This window comes from Xenopus laevis, chromosome 1L (genome assembly GCF_017654675.1).
Source record: "Xenopus laevis strain J_2021 chromosome 1L, Xenopus_laevis_v10.1, whole genome shotgun sequence".
Classification (NCBI taxonomy): Eukaryota; Metazoa; Chordata; class Amphibia; order Anura; family Pipidae; genus Xenopus; species Xenopus laevis.
In genome coordinates this window covers 168,492,278-168,508,281 of record NC_054371.1, presented here as the reverse complement: position 1 = coordinate 168,508,281, position 16,004 = coordinate 168,492,278, and the positions used below count along the sequence as shown (strand labels likewise).

The 16,004-nt window shown below is 38.8% G+C and overlaps 1 long non-coding RNA gene across 1 annotated transcript in view; it reads left to right on the top strand.

Annotated features, from left to right (window-relative positions):
- The window catches only part of LOC121394977, a 47,217-nt gene extending 39,818 nt beyond the window's left edge, over positions 1-7,399 (top strand). The window contains exons 3-4 of the long non-coding RNA XR_005962138.1: positions 4,487-4,561; positions 6,233-7,399. This is a non-coding gene — a long non-coding RNA (uncharacterized LOC121394977). The remainder of the gene's footprint in view (positions 1-4,486; positions 4,562-6,232) is intronic.
- Positions 7,400-16,004: the final 8,605 nt, after the last annotated feature.

Genomic DNA, 16,004 nt, shown 5'->3' with positions numbered 1-16,004 from the left:
ATGAAATCAACCCTTAATACTCCCAAGTGTGTACTAAACAGCTCCATGGATGTACAAATGAGTAGGGCTTGATTTTCTATGAAGAAATATTGCTGGTGATTTATTGACTGGAAGATATTTGAACCACAGGAAACTCATAAAAAGAGGGCACCCCCACCCAAAAGCACTTGTGTACTGTATTTGCATATAAAAGCCACAGTTACGGACACTGTTTCATATTTATTGCCGTTTTTAGGATTGTGTTGCCATAGCAACAATTTAGTAGTCAGAAGTACTTTTTTCACTGCTTTCAAAGTTATCCTAAACCACAGTTTCTGAGGGTTTATAATGTGAGAATTTCAGGCAGTAAATAGGTATTCTGTTTACTCAGTCCTGGCTGAAAGCTTGGGGTTTCTATTTAATTTCCTTTACTGAAGAGCATTTAAGCAATGTAACAGGTTCTAAACCCCCCCCATCCGCCCAAATTCATTTCTGTGTGATCAACCTATATTTACATTCCTATTCTGCAATTTAAAGCCCATAGGAAAGCAGGATATAAGGCTGGCAGGACATACGAAAGGAGTAGCCAAATAATTATTTCCTTATTTAGTTTCTCTATTTGAGGTTTATATTCTGAAGGAAATGCCACAGTATTGTTGTGTAGCAGAGATGACAATGAAGCATGTGCCCCACCTAGCCATTTCCGAATACCTTAATAATACCTTAGTGAAAGAAATTTATTTGTAAAGCAGATTGCAGGTACATACTTACATTTAAAGCTGAATAGTACTCAGAGGAGGCTATTCTTATCAGTTCATGCAACAGCCATAATAACATTTATAAAAATAAGGCTAATGGAGCCTGCACTGGAGGGAAACACTGGGGGAAAAAGTACTATTTTGGCCAGAAATGCTCCTAATAGCCCCCACCTGAACTGAGGTGAGTTAAAAAAAATTCTAAGATTCTAAAATTTTGCTAAGATAAGTTGCCTTATAATTGGCCCCTGGTAAACTTTAAGAGATGTATTTATTAAAGGTTAATATTTGGTTTTAGAGTTTTTTAAAAACTCTATTTCTCTGTAGAGACCCTGAGATTTGGGTGTATTTATCTCAGGCATTCCTCTGTAGTATTCTGACACCTAAGGGTCCTTTAGTAACTCAGGCAGCTATGTCCCTTGCTGGGTCCACACTAGTACCTGGGGATTGTCCACTAGATGGCACTGTTTGACAATATAAAAGGGTTTAGCACCATGCGGTCTGGGTCTGTCCTGGGACTTTGCCTCAGTGTGAGGTACTACAGGTCCAGGTCTGCCGGAAAAGTTAGTTAAGTGTAAGATAGTGATAGTAATACAGTAATAGTCGCTCTAGGAGTGAAAGTCAGCACAGGGTAGCTAGTGAGCAGATGTGGCTCCAACGAGGAGAAATAGTGGGGTTAGGACCCCGTGGTATTTGAACCACTAGTGTAGGGACTACAGTGGGTGAGTTGAGGACCAGATAGGATACCAAGATCCAAGACCCCAGGCTGAATACAGTGGGTGAGGTGAGGATCAAGTCCGGTGCCAAGATACAAGACCCCAGGCTGAGAAACCCATGCTTTAGTGTTCAACCATAAAGGATAGTGCCAGTGAGAGTGGTAACTATTTCCCAAGTCTATTGTTACTGATCTATATTGATTTCTACTCCGTCTGTTGCATCTTCTACCCCCCTGGAGGGAATATTGTTGTTGAAGGCTACTCTATAACTGCCAGTGAACATCAAAGTACTGTAACCTATGATCTTGTCGGTGCTCTGTTAATAAACCAGTTATAATTTACTGCAAAGGACTTGTCTGGCTGAATCTACTGCTGCATTTATCCACACCAGGTACCGGGAGTTTTGCAGGGAGTTGCACGGGTACACTGGGTGTCCAGGGCACACTACAAGCAGTTTTAGCCTGTCACACACAGCCTTAATACACAGCAAAAGTACACTCAAGGGTGTGCTACATCTCTAAAATACAAATGCTGTGAAAGTTACTAAAAGATCAAAATATAAAAAAAAAACAATGCTGAAGAAAACTAATAAATAATGAAACCTCAAAAAATTTAAATTTTTCGAACAATTACTAGGGGAAATAAAGAGGAAAAATATTTTAGTAAATCGGCCCCAAAGTGTACATGGCAGGGCCGAAACTAGGGTTAGGCAGAGTAGGCACGTGCCTAGGGTGCAAACCTGGGGGGTTGCCAGGCATATACTGTCTCTGCGCCTACTCCATGTCCGGTCCCCTCTCTCCCCGACTCTGTTTTAACTTCCCGATCTATCTGTGCTTCTGCCCATGCAAATGTCCATTCGAGCATGCGTGCAGCAATTCGCGCATGCACATGCTGAGCTGCATTTTGCACCTGGCCCGGCTTTGGTTCATGAAGATTGTAAACTGCAGGGCTTCGTGTGAATGATGAACAGTTTCTGTAAATCACTTTTTAAATGTGGCAGTGCAATATATATATATATATATATATATATATATATATATATATATTCACAAAGTACCTGCACTCCTTCCTTATTAGCCAAAGTTGGGTGCTTGGTCAGTCAGAGTATACAATGTTCAAAGTGGACCAGCACACCAAATCTTCAATCAGAAAAAGGTTTATTTCAACATCACTCACGTGTCCAACGTTTCGGCCCACATCCTTGATAAAGGCCCTAATGTGGGCCGAAACGTTGGAGACGTGAGTGATGTTGAAATAAACCTTTTTCTGATTGAAGATTTGGTGTGCTGGTCCACTTTGAACATTATATATATATCTGTGTTACTATGCCACCTCACCATTCCATTTAATTATGAGATGAAAGTAAAATGGATATAAATGCATGTGTGTTAATTTTTATTATCCTTTCTAGTGATGGGCGTATTCGTGTAACGGCGTCTCATTTTTGACACCGGCGTCTGTTTTTTTTACGCCAACATTCGTTTTTTTACGCCGGCGCAAATTCGCTGGCAAAAATGCACCGGCGTCCAGAAAAACGGACGCCGGCGTTCCTTTTTTGGACTCCGGAGAATCTTTGCGGCTGTTTCGCGAATTTATTCGCTGGTGGCGAATCACGGGAATTTGCCGCAAATTTGTGCCTTGTGAATAAATTTGCCCATCACTAATCCTTTCCTCATACAAAAAAGTCCTTGCCCCTAAAGAACTAATAATCTTATTTTTAACACAATAGGGTCAGATTCGTCAAATGCCATTGAACATGCCATTATATTTTTAGAGTGCAAAACCTATATATTTTTAATTAAGTTGTAAATCTCTGTCTGCTAACTAGAATATGTTACATACATTACATTTATGGAGATTAACTAGTGAATACAGAACAAGGTGCAATAATAGCTGTATCTTTGTAAATGCTTCACATAAACATAACAAAACATTCTAAACTGTTATGCATTATAAAGTTTTAAGTGTTTTAGCCTTTAACAAAAACATGCAGGAAGGCAGGTACAATGGCTGAACTATAGAGGAAGTAGACCACACAGTCATCATACCATAAGGGTAGAACTACATGGGCGACTTTGGTGCGTTTCCGGAGGATCCGTCGAGCTGTGTCAAAACGCAGGCATCAAATCAGATAAGAAAATAAGATAAGAAATACAAATGTCGGATCTTGTAGCAGCGTTCATCCGACACGACACGACTGTCGGATGCAGACGCAGCATGCTTATTCTGCATCGCATCCCAATTTGACGCCTGTGTTTTGGTGAAGTGTGTCGGATTCCCCAGAAACGCACCGAAGTCGCCCATATAGTTATACCCTAAGTCTACTAAAAATAATTAATTAAACCCAGTAGAATTTTTTGCCTCTAATTAGGATTAATTATATCTTAGTTAGCACAAAGCACAAGGTACTGTTTTATTATAAAAATTTGAGTTTATAGGATATCAACTTTTCATAATTCATAGTTTTCTGGATAGCAGGTTTCTTGATAATGGATCCAATACCTGTATTACTTGTAATTAAAGGCTGCAATGCTTTATTTACCAAAATGCCCCTAAACTGCCTAGAGTTCCTTAATTCTCAAACGTGTGCAATCGCTTACACTAGCCTGGTGGCAGCACGATCCTTCAGTATGCTGATGTACTGTTTATAATTCTATTCCAGCCTGTTAAAGCACCCCAGCCCAGTGTGCCTGAAGAAAGCTGCTGATTTTCCTAAGCCAGTCAAGAGGGGTCCAATGGGCTAGGGGCATTTTTGTAAGGAAAGGAAATTGCCAATTAGAGGAACATGTTTCACTTTAAGTTCTTCACTGCATAACCCCCTTTAATTTTACATATGTTCTCTTTAGTAAACAATACTTTTGCTGTGCAGTTATGCACTCTTTTTTCTTATCTACAGCACTTTTTCATTTGAAGCATTTTATTTTTCAGCCCAGTTAATCTTTTGCTCCCAGTTCAGACCATTCATAGGGAAGCATTACCTGACAGGTGCAGAACAGCAACTGGATAAGCTGTTTTAATCTCCTTTGCTTTATCCAGCCTTAACGCGACTGAAAAAAACGATTGCAAGCTGTCAATGGCAGAGGGATGTGGACTGCAGAACTTGCACCAGTGGTAAGTTGTGGGCCACTAGTTTCACAGACAAGTCTGAACATTAGAATATAATTTCTCTAGTGTCCATTGTATGCGACACTTGGTGGAAATATGCAAAATGTGTTCATAAATAATAATATTTGTAAGGTATGATGAGCTAAAAATTATATAAACAAAGATTTTTTTTTTACATTGTCTCAAAGTTATTTGGAAAAAAAGATAAGGATCCATTTAGTATTTAGCAGAAGGCAATTTAGGAAGTGTCAGAAGGCAACAGTGGTGCCCTGTCCTTACCTCAAGAACAGTGACAGGTCTGGCCTTTGCCCCCTGATGCTGCACTGTGCATCTCATGCCGGACTTTGCACATGGCACAAGGTGCCAGCCTTCCGAACAGAAGTACTCCATGAATGAGCACTAAGAGGAACACTGCTCTTACATGTCTGCCTGGGGAAAACTAAATGACAATATACATTTTCAAAAGGCTCTTTTCTGCTGCCATTTATTCCAAGCCCTCTACCATAAAGCCCCAAAACCTTTATCGCTTCTTTCAGTGCTCTTAAGGGATTTCCCCCCCTATTAAAAGTAATCAAATTGAATAGCAACAAAATGCCATCAGCAATAATCTTCATGGGAAATTATTAGAAAGGATGGAGGTAATAGGAGCACAAACAAAGGCTCATTCACCAGTGACCAAATGCAAGAGCTAAAGCTTATAGAGTCCGTGCATGCACCTTCCAGGGTAATAGTCTATGCAGGATGAGTTGTGCATCTCAAGGTTCAGAGAGCAGGGCTGTCTGATGCAAGCTATGGTGAGTTAGGGGGAAATACTGTGACACCCCTGTAACTTGCACCTGCTGGTGCTCCCTAGCTTGCTAGATGATGGGTTCATTTCATGGGATAACTATATTGTTCTTCGGCACACCACTTATTTTTCACGGTGCATCCAATCCCAGGTCACTTCCAAGCCAAATGAATCAACTTATTTGGAAAGGGAAATGAAAAGAAGCACACCAATTTTTAGAAGAAATGTGGCACAAGCTTTCAGGGACAACCCCTTCCTCAGTGCCACTTTTCTGCTGCAAAAAATTATTTGAAGGCAAAGAGCTGAAAATTGGCGTGCTTTATTTAATTTCCCTTTCCTAAGAAGTTTATTTCATGGGATACTATGGGATATTCCATGTGCTGCCTATCAAATGCCCCCGTGAATGCAGTACCAAAACACATCAGAATACAGGCAGTGTTGAATTCAGAGTGAGGTGAAATTCTTTAACAACACAAAGATGTATGACCTATGGAGAAGCCTGAATTAAAATATGCAAAGAGCAGGTCACCTCATATTTTACAATATTGTACAGCTGGCTATTAACCTGCAAATAAATGTGCACATGGATACTCATAAGTAATTAAATATTTAGATAATACTGGTATTTGCTATGTTGCTATGATGTTGTTGCAGAATGGATAACAATATAATACTCCTTCTTTTTCTAAATGATAAAAATACTCAGAATGAAATATTTAGAACGATGCATTTCATGGTGCATTTCATGGTGCAATGTAAAAACCAGATCTCTGCCAGCTGCCTTTTACAAACAGGATGCTAGTTAATGAGATATCTTAACTAGGAATGGCTATCTGTTATGAACTTTGACAGCCCACATAATTATCTTCTTTTTCCCCTTTATGTTTTAGACACAATCTTTTCCAAATGTATCTGTGGGGTTCTGTTGTAAACAAGAAATTAGATGAACAAATCAGGATGCTGACGAAGGCTCACCAAGCTAAATGCATATTGCAAAGTTATAATTAGTATCTGATAATAAAGTGCAGAGAGTATTTTGTTGTTATATAACATTCAAAAAGATTTGTTTTTCAGGGAATTGTGCTCTGCTATTACATGCTGTGGAAGATTGCTGGTGTCCACAGTATGGATCTTATTATTAACATTATTTAACACCATTCACTGCAATGTGAGAATCCAGACAGGCCCAACCCACTGCAGAATGATGATGCTAATGGTTTTACTAGACCCACCCCACTGCAGTATGATAATGCAAATGACTTCTCAGAGATCCTCCCCTTATTTCATTGAAAACATTCTTCTAAATAATTCCAAATGTAAAGACTTGTGTGTTTGTGCAGTGTGTGAAAGTTCCTGTTTTGGGTAGTATAATGCTGATTTCTTTACATTGATTGTTGTGCTGGTTGCAAAGCCCCAGTAATTCATGGCACAGATGAAGAATAGATAGATTAAGGGAGTACTTTGATGAGAGCAAGTTCACTTTTTAACATTCACCTGCAGAAACTAACAGCCTGGTTTTATGTCAGTTGCTTAAGGGCTTATCTGGCCCAAATGCTTGCTGGTGCTTGTATTTTGATTTTAGCAAAAAACGTGTTCTTCATTTAATCGCTCATTAAATGGCCGATGCATTAACCATACTTAATCTAGTTCTCTGTGAAATGGTTCCTTTTTTTCCTAGATTTTTGATTGTATTATTCTCTGCTTTAAAGCCAGAGTATAAGTAGAAAATGTACAGAAAGCTCTCTGAGAGCTAAATCATTTAGGATCTGCAGCTTAGAAATTATCTCTCCGTCATTGACCTTGAAAGGATGATAACCATTTAAGCCATCATCTTATCCTACTAATTTAGTAAGTAATATTTTGGCTAGATATCTCATTGAGGGGCGAAACTAATATGATAAGAGTCTCTCCATTAAATGAAAGAACCAATAAGTGTAAATCCTCAAATTGACTTAATAAATAAATGCTGCATATGTGGCGACTTAAAGCATCATACTAATTGCACATAAAATTTTCATTGTACACACTAATTGTTTGAAATAAAATATTCCACTTAACTGTTTTTTTTTATTGTTGTAAGACAAGAATGAACTGACCAATGAATCTTTCATTATTTCCTTTCTAAAAGATTTGAAAGTTTTTGATGCATGGTAAGAAAATGTTATTGAATAAGAAACAGAAAATCTTTCTTAACAGAATGCTATGTTTTTATCAAAGTAAGAGCTACATAGCTCATCCCATTTATGGGCCACTAGGGAATTTCTTTCGCTGCTGTATTTAGTTGAGATTCATTCTGCAGAAGTTTTAGACGCATAAGTCACAGCAAAAGGAAATGAAAATAATATTTGAGTTAGCAGAGTTGATTAAGCTTGCCCGTCTCCTGTAACATTCATTTTGGAATTCATTTTCCTTATATGCTGAAGTACAGCTTCTCTAAAAGTAATGTGAAATGGCTGACATATTGAAAACCGTCTGCCAGGTCATTCTACATGAAGTAATGACGCAACAAATGAGTACTAGAAAATTAAATGAAAATAATGGCATAATATGAAAAATCCTCTTTACCTTGTAAAGTAAAAGGGCTTCGATTTTAATATTTATATTGTCTTATTGACCTCGGTTAACAGTGAAATGGTTTTCAAGTCAGTCTCAATAACCGACCTGTACCAAGGTTTCACCCATTCACTGCACACACACATACAGCATTTTCCACTTATTAGGTCTGCTAACAAAAAAACAGATATTATATTTTGTACTCTATTACTCTTAGTCAGCCTGCAGAACAGCCCCAACTACTGACAGAAATTTCCAATGTAAATTTTATACATAATCCAGGATAATTGTAGTTTATTTAAGGAAGCAGGGGCGTAACTACAGAGGAAGCAGACCCTGCGGCTGCAGGGGGGCCCAGGAGGTATAGGGGGCCCCATGAGGCTCTCATTGATGAGCAATTTCAACATATATTGTTAAAACAGGACAAACACTGGATATGTTGGGGGCCCTAAAATTAATTTGCTGTGGGGACCAGCAACATCTAGTTACGCCACTGTAAGGAAGGTTGATGACACTACATGGCTCCCAAAGGATAAAGAGCTCCTGTCCAGATACAGCTTTAGGAACCTCAAGTTCTGTGAAGGTCTGATGACATAAACAATTCTAAAAATTATTTCTAGACCGTTATTTTTATATAGGACAGGAAAATACACAGAGATAGATGTCAGGAACTGGGTACAGGTTATCTCTTTAATTGGAGAAAGTCAAAAACCCAAGTTATAATTGAATACGTGGAAGCTAGGGAACCCTGGAACTACTGCCACCCTGCACCTTAGAGACGCCTCAATCATTGTTGTGCTTGAAGTGGTGACATCCAAATTCTGACACTGGGCACCACAAATGACATGTTTTTCATAAAAAATGGGTGCTAAGTTGCAGTTCCGTATGAGCAATGCAAAACAGTTGCAGTGAACGCTGTTTAACAAGGGTCCATAATTACCCTTGCATTCTGGGAAAAATTGTGTATTGTGAGTAAAAAACCATGCAAACCATTTTTTGGAATTTTTGGAGGTCATTTACAGTTAAAATCCAGTATGAAGTGCTAAATGCAGCAGCCATCAGCAGGTCAAGACAGTCCAGTCCACGAAGACTGCCACAGTTACATTCAATATCAATTACATTTACAAATAACTTTAAAATAACTGGACATTTGTAATTAATGTATATATAGTTTGAGATGATATTTTCTTTATTAAGTAAATTTTTATTTTGCTGTTTATACTGCCATTTTATGATTCAGCATCTTGAGCAAAGCCGTTTCCTACATTTGCATTGTTTTGGTTTAAATACTGATTGTTGCTAAAGATATTATTAAGATTATCAAAGGATCGAGGGCTGTTTCCATATTATGGTAACAATAATACATTCTGCATAGAGACTGTCACTCTTTTAAAAGGGGTTAATAACAGAACACATGAAGGATTTTCCACTATAACTCATCCTGTTCTCAAAAGAGCTATCAAAAGCTGTTTGGTCCTGTAAAAATAATGTTTTTTTTTCTGGCTTGGTCAGTGATATTATAAGTATATGGATTTAGATTATTGCATACACTTAGGGGGTTATTTATCAAGATTTATTATTACATTTGCACAAAAAATTGCTTTGCGGCAAAAGCTCAGATTTTCACGATTTTTTTTGTGGATTTTCCCGAAATCTCCGAATTTTTCTTAGTTTTCACCCGAAAGCTCCGAAAACATCAAAAACAACCAAAAATTAATGGGACTTTTTTGGGGGCTTAGTAAATAACCTCCTAAAAGCTGGTTTTACATTTATATATTTTATGAACTTATCTTTTATGTCATATTAGCCCCAAATGTATTTTCCTTACCTCAAGTGTTATATGTTCTTGAACCTTACCTTAGTTCACAAAAATATGGTAAATCTGTCGAACTTGGGGGCAGATTTACTAAAGGGCAAATTGTAGCCAGCGACCACTTCGCACACATCGCACCACTTCACCAGGTGCAAATTCGGTACCACCACGCTAATTCACTAGTATGCAAAGTTTCATCCCAGGCGTAGAACGCTGGTGACTTAGCGTTACTTTGGCAGTGCGAGCATTTCATAGCAAAGATGCGCTAGCGTTCGTTTGTGCCAAGCGAAAATTCACTAGTTATCTTGCGCTTAGTTCAATTTGCATACAGCGGGTAATTTAAAGTTGTATGGAGGTCTTTATTATAAATGTTTGTGCAAATGCTTGAAGTTACCACTTTTTCTAATACATGTCCAGGGAACCTTAATGAAGACAAGAGAGATAGGGGCACATTTACTAAAGGGGTGAAGTGACTAACGCTGGCAATGATTCGCCAGTGTGACGTCATTTAGGTACTTTGCCGATTTACTAACGGGCGCAGGCGTCACTTCGGTAGCGAGATAGACGCTAGCGCTGCTTAGCACTCTTAAGACAGGCGTATTTTCAATCTGGCGAATGGACGTAACTCCGCAAATTCACTAAGATGCGGATTTTACTGAACTTTACCTCTTTCGCCAGACATGCCTTCGCCAGCTCAGACCAGACGAAGTGCAATGGAGTGCATAGGACTTCCTCAATTTTTAGTGGAAAAAAGTCTCAAAAAACGCTGGCATCTTTTCTTTTTTTCAGAGTGATAGCCTTCAAAAGTCCTTAATAATGTTTTCTGGGTAACCAGGTTCCCCCATACATTTTCTAACATATGGAACACAAACTATACATTGGGCTCATGTGTAGGGCATTATAACAACTATACTTTCTTTATTAAGGTTCCCTGGACTAGTATAATGTAATGTATTTGCTGCAACATTTACGTCCATGTAACTTTATTATTTCCCACTGTATGCAAATTAGCCTGAGCGAAGACCTCTAACGAAGTTGCGCTAGGCATAATTGAACGCTAGCGCATCTTCTCTTTGTTTGCCGATGTAAAACTAGCATAAATTCGCCAGCGTTCGGCTCCCTGGACGCAACTTTGCATTTTAGCAAATTAGCATTGTCTGAACGAATTTTCGCCTGGCGAACTGTAGTGATGGGTGCGAAGCCATCACTGAAGAATTTTCGCAGGTTAGTAAATTTCCCCCATAATATAATGCCCTACACATGAGCCCTCTGTAAAATGAATGTTCCATATGTTATGAAATGTCTGGGGAAAACAGCTTACCCAAAAAAAGTTTGTCAGCCAAAAAAAGTTTAAGCCAGGACTTTTGCAGGCAATTCCACTTCAGAACGAAGAAATACGATGTGATTAATGGCGGAGCTCTGCCCTTGCACGCCAGCTCCTGCTGAACTGCTGCTCTCGCGATGAATCGGCTCCTTCCAGCCGGCTTCTACTCACACACTCTCTGTCATCGCTGTATAGCGCTGTTCAAAGCATTATCGGAGTCTGGCTTGTTAGTATCAAATAAATGGCTTTATTGAGCGCTTTAGCATAGCTGAAGAGGGGGATTCACATCTAACGCGTTTCGTGTCAGTAAACCTGACACTTCATCAGAGTAATTAGTGCATACCTGTGCAGGTGCTTAAATAGTGACATGTATGCATATCATTAATAAATTAAAGGTGAAGAAACATTCTTGTGAAACAACAATCAAGTTCTTAAGATTATATATATAAAAATGAAACAAAGTAATATAATCCTTATACCAAAGTGACATTCGTTTTTTACTAAATATAATGACTTTCTCCTAATGTTGTATATATATTTTCAGATATATGATCTGTATTAATAATTTATTATACTCCATGTTGTCATACTATTGTAAATAGATAAATAAAATGTGATATATACACAAAAAGTACTGTGTTGTATTAATAAATATAAATAAATAAATTAAATTCTTGATTAAACATTTTGTGATCAATTCATTAGCAAATATTAGTGTAATAAATTAGTTTTAGTTTAAATGTCTTAATAATTGGATAGTGCACTTATGTTAATAAAAACTTTTTTGTTCACTCATATATATCTTTGCATTATTGATAATAATTAAAAGTACATATCCATATAGATATAAGAAAACCTAGTTAATATACAATATTAATATGTTCATTATAAACATTCCGAACCATTTCCTTTGTATTCTACTTGATTTTTTGTTCGTATCCAACCCATTAATGGAACACTTTGACAGATAAGGGATTTCTCTGTAGAGAAGGTGCACAAGCCTATTCCAACAGATTATTAATTAGTAAAACATATATTGGAGAGATTAATACCATTCCATTCACTCTTTACTTATTTATTTGGTTCAATTAATTTTTTGTTATATTTAGGTAATTATTAAGTAAATTAATTGGTATTACTTGAGTTAGTGCTCAGTAAAATCCGCATTTTAGTGAATTTGCGCGTAATGTCCGTTCGCCAGAGCAAAAAGTCGCCTGCTGATAGAGTGTGAATGACCACTATCGACTGTCCCAAATTGGCACCTACGCCTGTTAGTAAATTGGCGATGTCCCGGCGGGTGGCAACACTGACGAAAAGTCCCTAGGGGGTTATTTATCAAAGTCCAAATTTATCTCAATATCAGCTGCTACAAACTCCGATATAACCCGCTCGGGTTTTTAACGTTTATTTATTATTACGTTTTCCCTAAAATTTGCTTTGTGGGAAAAGCTCCGATTGTCAAGATTTTTCGTGAATTTTCCCACAATATCTCCGAAAAAGCTCCAAAAACATTGTGAAATTGCCCAAAATCCCCGTCACAACCAAAAATCAATGGGACTGTTCCCATTGACTTTTATGCAACCTCGACAGGTTTGAGATGCCATGTTTTTATATTTGGGCTTTTTAGCCCTCTGGGTTTAATTCATTCCGAAAAATTCGTGATTTTATACAAAAAAAATCACAAATTTTTCGGATTTCAGGGAATTTCGGGTATTTAGAGCTTAGTAAATATCCCCCCTAGTGTTAGCCAGTTTGCTCTTTAGTAAATCTAATGTCAAAGAAACTGGTGTAATATCGCCCTTAGTCGAATGAATTTCAGTTATCTTACACCCTTGCTCCCATCCAGAGCTTAAATCAGGAAAAAAGGATTGTGTAGGAGTAATGATACCAAGAAGCACAGAAAAACTGCTGCTCAAGTGTCCTTTAATCACCACACGACATGTTTCGAGCTTAAAGGCTCTTTTTCAAGTGTAACAAGCAATCACAGTGATACAGAATTTAAATACAACACACTCCTCCCACCATCAACATGATTGGTTTGTGGCCATTGCTAGGAGGTTTTGTAGCCTGGCCACGCCCACCAGTATCAAACAATTGGCTATTCAATTAAAGAAAGCTGTGTGTGAAAACCAAGAAAGTTCAGGATCCAAAGTGTTATAATTTACAGAGAAATGTTCATTTGTGTCAAGGGAAGTCCAATGTAAAAGTCCAGAAACAGTCACTTGACCTTTAGTAAATCTACTCCTTGGTTTGCTGAATCTAGGGCTGATTTATATGAGTTCCACTAAGGCATACTGAGTTCCACTAAGGTGTCTTTGTAAAAGTATTTGCTAATAACACTATATTGTCTGAAAAATAGAGATCCATTGGTCTCATTATAGAGGTGTATATTTCATCTTAAACTTTCATTGATTTGTAATTACCTCTGTCTTGGCTCCCGTGTATACTAATCAGACATTGAATAACCACAGATTAAAAGCTTTTCTTTCCTATATTTCTCTGAAGCAAAGTAATTGCTACCTGTGGATGGGTGTTAAATAAAAATTCATGAGTCATGGTTACATTACCAGAAAATCATTGTCCATCTCTTTTAGCAAATTTTTTTTACAAAATGAGGAACTGGTTTTGAAGAAATTCTATTCTATTCTATTCTATAGTGTTTTCAAACACTGCCATGTACTCTTGTACTATTAAAGTGATTCTGGGAAAATGAATTCATCAAAAGGAATACAATGGGGGCACTGATTTATGATAATGTCATCAAATAAATACATTGTTCCTACAGTACCTTCAGATACATATGGTTGCTATAGTGGAGTTCATGATTTTGGCAAAGTGTGGTGACGGTCCCTGGTTGCCTAAAACAATAGCTGAAGTGGCATTGTTTTTATGGAAATTCTGAAATATTATTATAAGTAATATATAAGAGATATGACCTTAGGCTTGTTTTATGAGCTGGATTAAAAATGTGTTTGCAAATTTGCATGATTTGTTTAGGTTCAGGAAAAATATGTGTCTACGTTTAGTCTAGTACTATATTTTAAAGACTGAAGAGGAGAAATGTTTACAGAAAAATGTCTCAATATTTTGGTGGGCAGGGCCTGAGATTCTACATACAGTATCTTGGTTGTATTTGGTTTATTTTCTGCATTGGAAGTATTTGCATGAAAACACTGATTTTTTTTATACCTGTGGTTTATCAAAAGAACCAAATTCACAATACCACACAATCCCTAAAAATGTAGTTGTTTCATTTTAAAGGAGAAGGAAACCCCCAGGGCGCTAAACCCCTCCCCCCTCCCCTGTGCTGCCCCCCCTCCCCCCTGGCCTACCTGTCCCCCTGGGCAAATGCCCCTAACTTTTTACTCACCCCTCTGCGCAGGTCCTGTCCACGGAGTACGCAGTCGCCATCTTCTCCCACGCGCGTCTTCTTCCTGCTCTGATCGGCGTTTTCTGGCGCATGCGCAGTAGGAACAGGTACCGGTACGGCTCTACTGCGCATGCGCCGAATGTCACGAAGTTTTCCGATTTCACTTCGTGACATTCGGCGCATGCGCAGTAGAGCCGTACCGGTACCTGTTCCTACTGCGCATGCGCCAGAAAACGCCGATCAGAGCAGGAAGAAGACGCGCGTGGGAGAAGATGGCGACTGCGTACTCCGTGGACAGGACCTGCGCAGAGGGGTGAGTAAAAGTTAGGGGCATTTGCCCAGGGGGACAGGTAGGCCAGGGGGGAGGAGGGAGGGGGGGCAGCACAGGGGAGGGGGGGAGGGGTTTAGCGCCCTGGGGGTTTCCTTCTCCTTTAAGAGGCTTTTTCTCCTCTCTACTTTTATAGTCATTGGGCATAGGGATTGCTTCCCACAGATTAACTGTTTGTGTGCCAAGATGGGTGTTCATAGGAACAGTGTCGGACTTGCCCACCGGGATACCAGGAAAACTCCCGGTGGGCCCAGGTATCAGTGGGCCGTAAAAATTTGACCTATTTCATGGTCATTGCCTATATAAATAGGCTAAATAGATGGAATAATAAGTTATAGTATGTAAAGAAAAGAGAATAGGAGAATAGAGGTTGAGTGAGGAGAGGAAGAAAATAATACTCAGAGTGGGTCCCTGGTCTAAATGTTTTTGGGTGGGCCCCTGGTCTAAGGGTTTATGGTGGGCCCCTGGTGTCCCAGTCCGACACTGCATAGGAAGAACCTATCTTATGTCACGCAAGTGTTTTAAATTCCAAGAACCTGTCTAGGTTTGCAGTTCATTGAAGGCCATCTACTATTTTAAGCAAATAATTAATTTTTTTACAATGAATTCCCTTTACAGTAATAATAAAAATACCTTGCACCTGATCCCACCTAAGATATAATTAACCCTTATTGGAGGCAAAACACTCCTATTAGGTTTATTTAACTTTCTAAAGATTTATTTGTAGGCTTAAAGGAACAGTTCAGTGTGAAAATAAAAACTGGGTAAATATATAGGCTGTGCAAAATAAAAAATGTATCTAATATAGTTAGTTAGCCAAAAATTTAATGTATAAAGGCTGGAGTGAACAGAATAAAACAGCCAGAATCCAACTTCCTGCTTTTCAGCTCTCTAACTCTGAGTTGGTCAGCGACTTGAAGGGGGGCCACATGGTACATTTCTGTTCAGTGAGTTTGCAATTGATCCTCAGCATTCAGCTCAGATTCAAAAGCAACAGATATGACCCATGTGGCCCCCTCCTCAAGTCTCTGATTGCTTACTACCTGGTAGCCAGGGTAACCAGTCAGTGTAAACCAAGAGAGCTGAAAAGCAGAAAGCAGGGGTGCTTCGCCAATGAGGCGAGTTGAGGCTGTCGCCTCATGCGGCAGCGCCCCACTAGGTACCAGGGGCAGCAAAAATGCTGCTCCTGGTACTTTAAGAGCCAAATTTCCGGCTCTTCTAGCACAGAGAGCGCAGTTAGGCTCTCTGCGCTAGTGTACTGGCCCTCTCTGCCA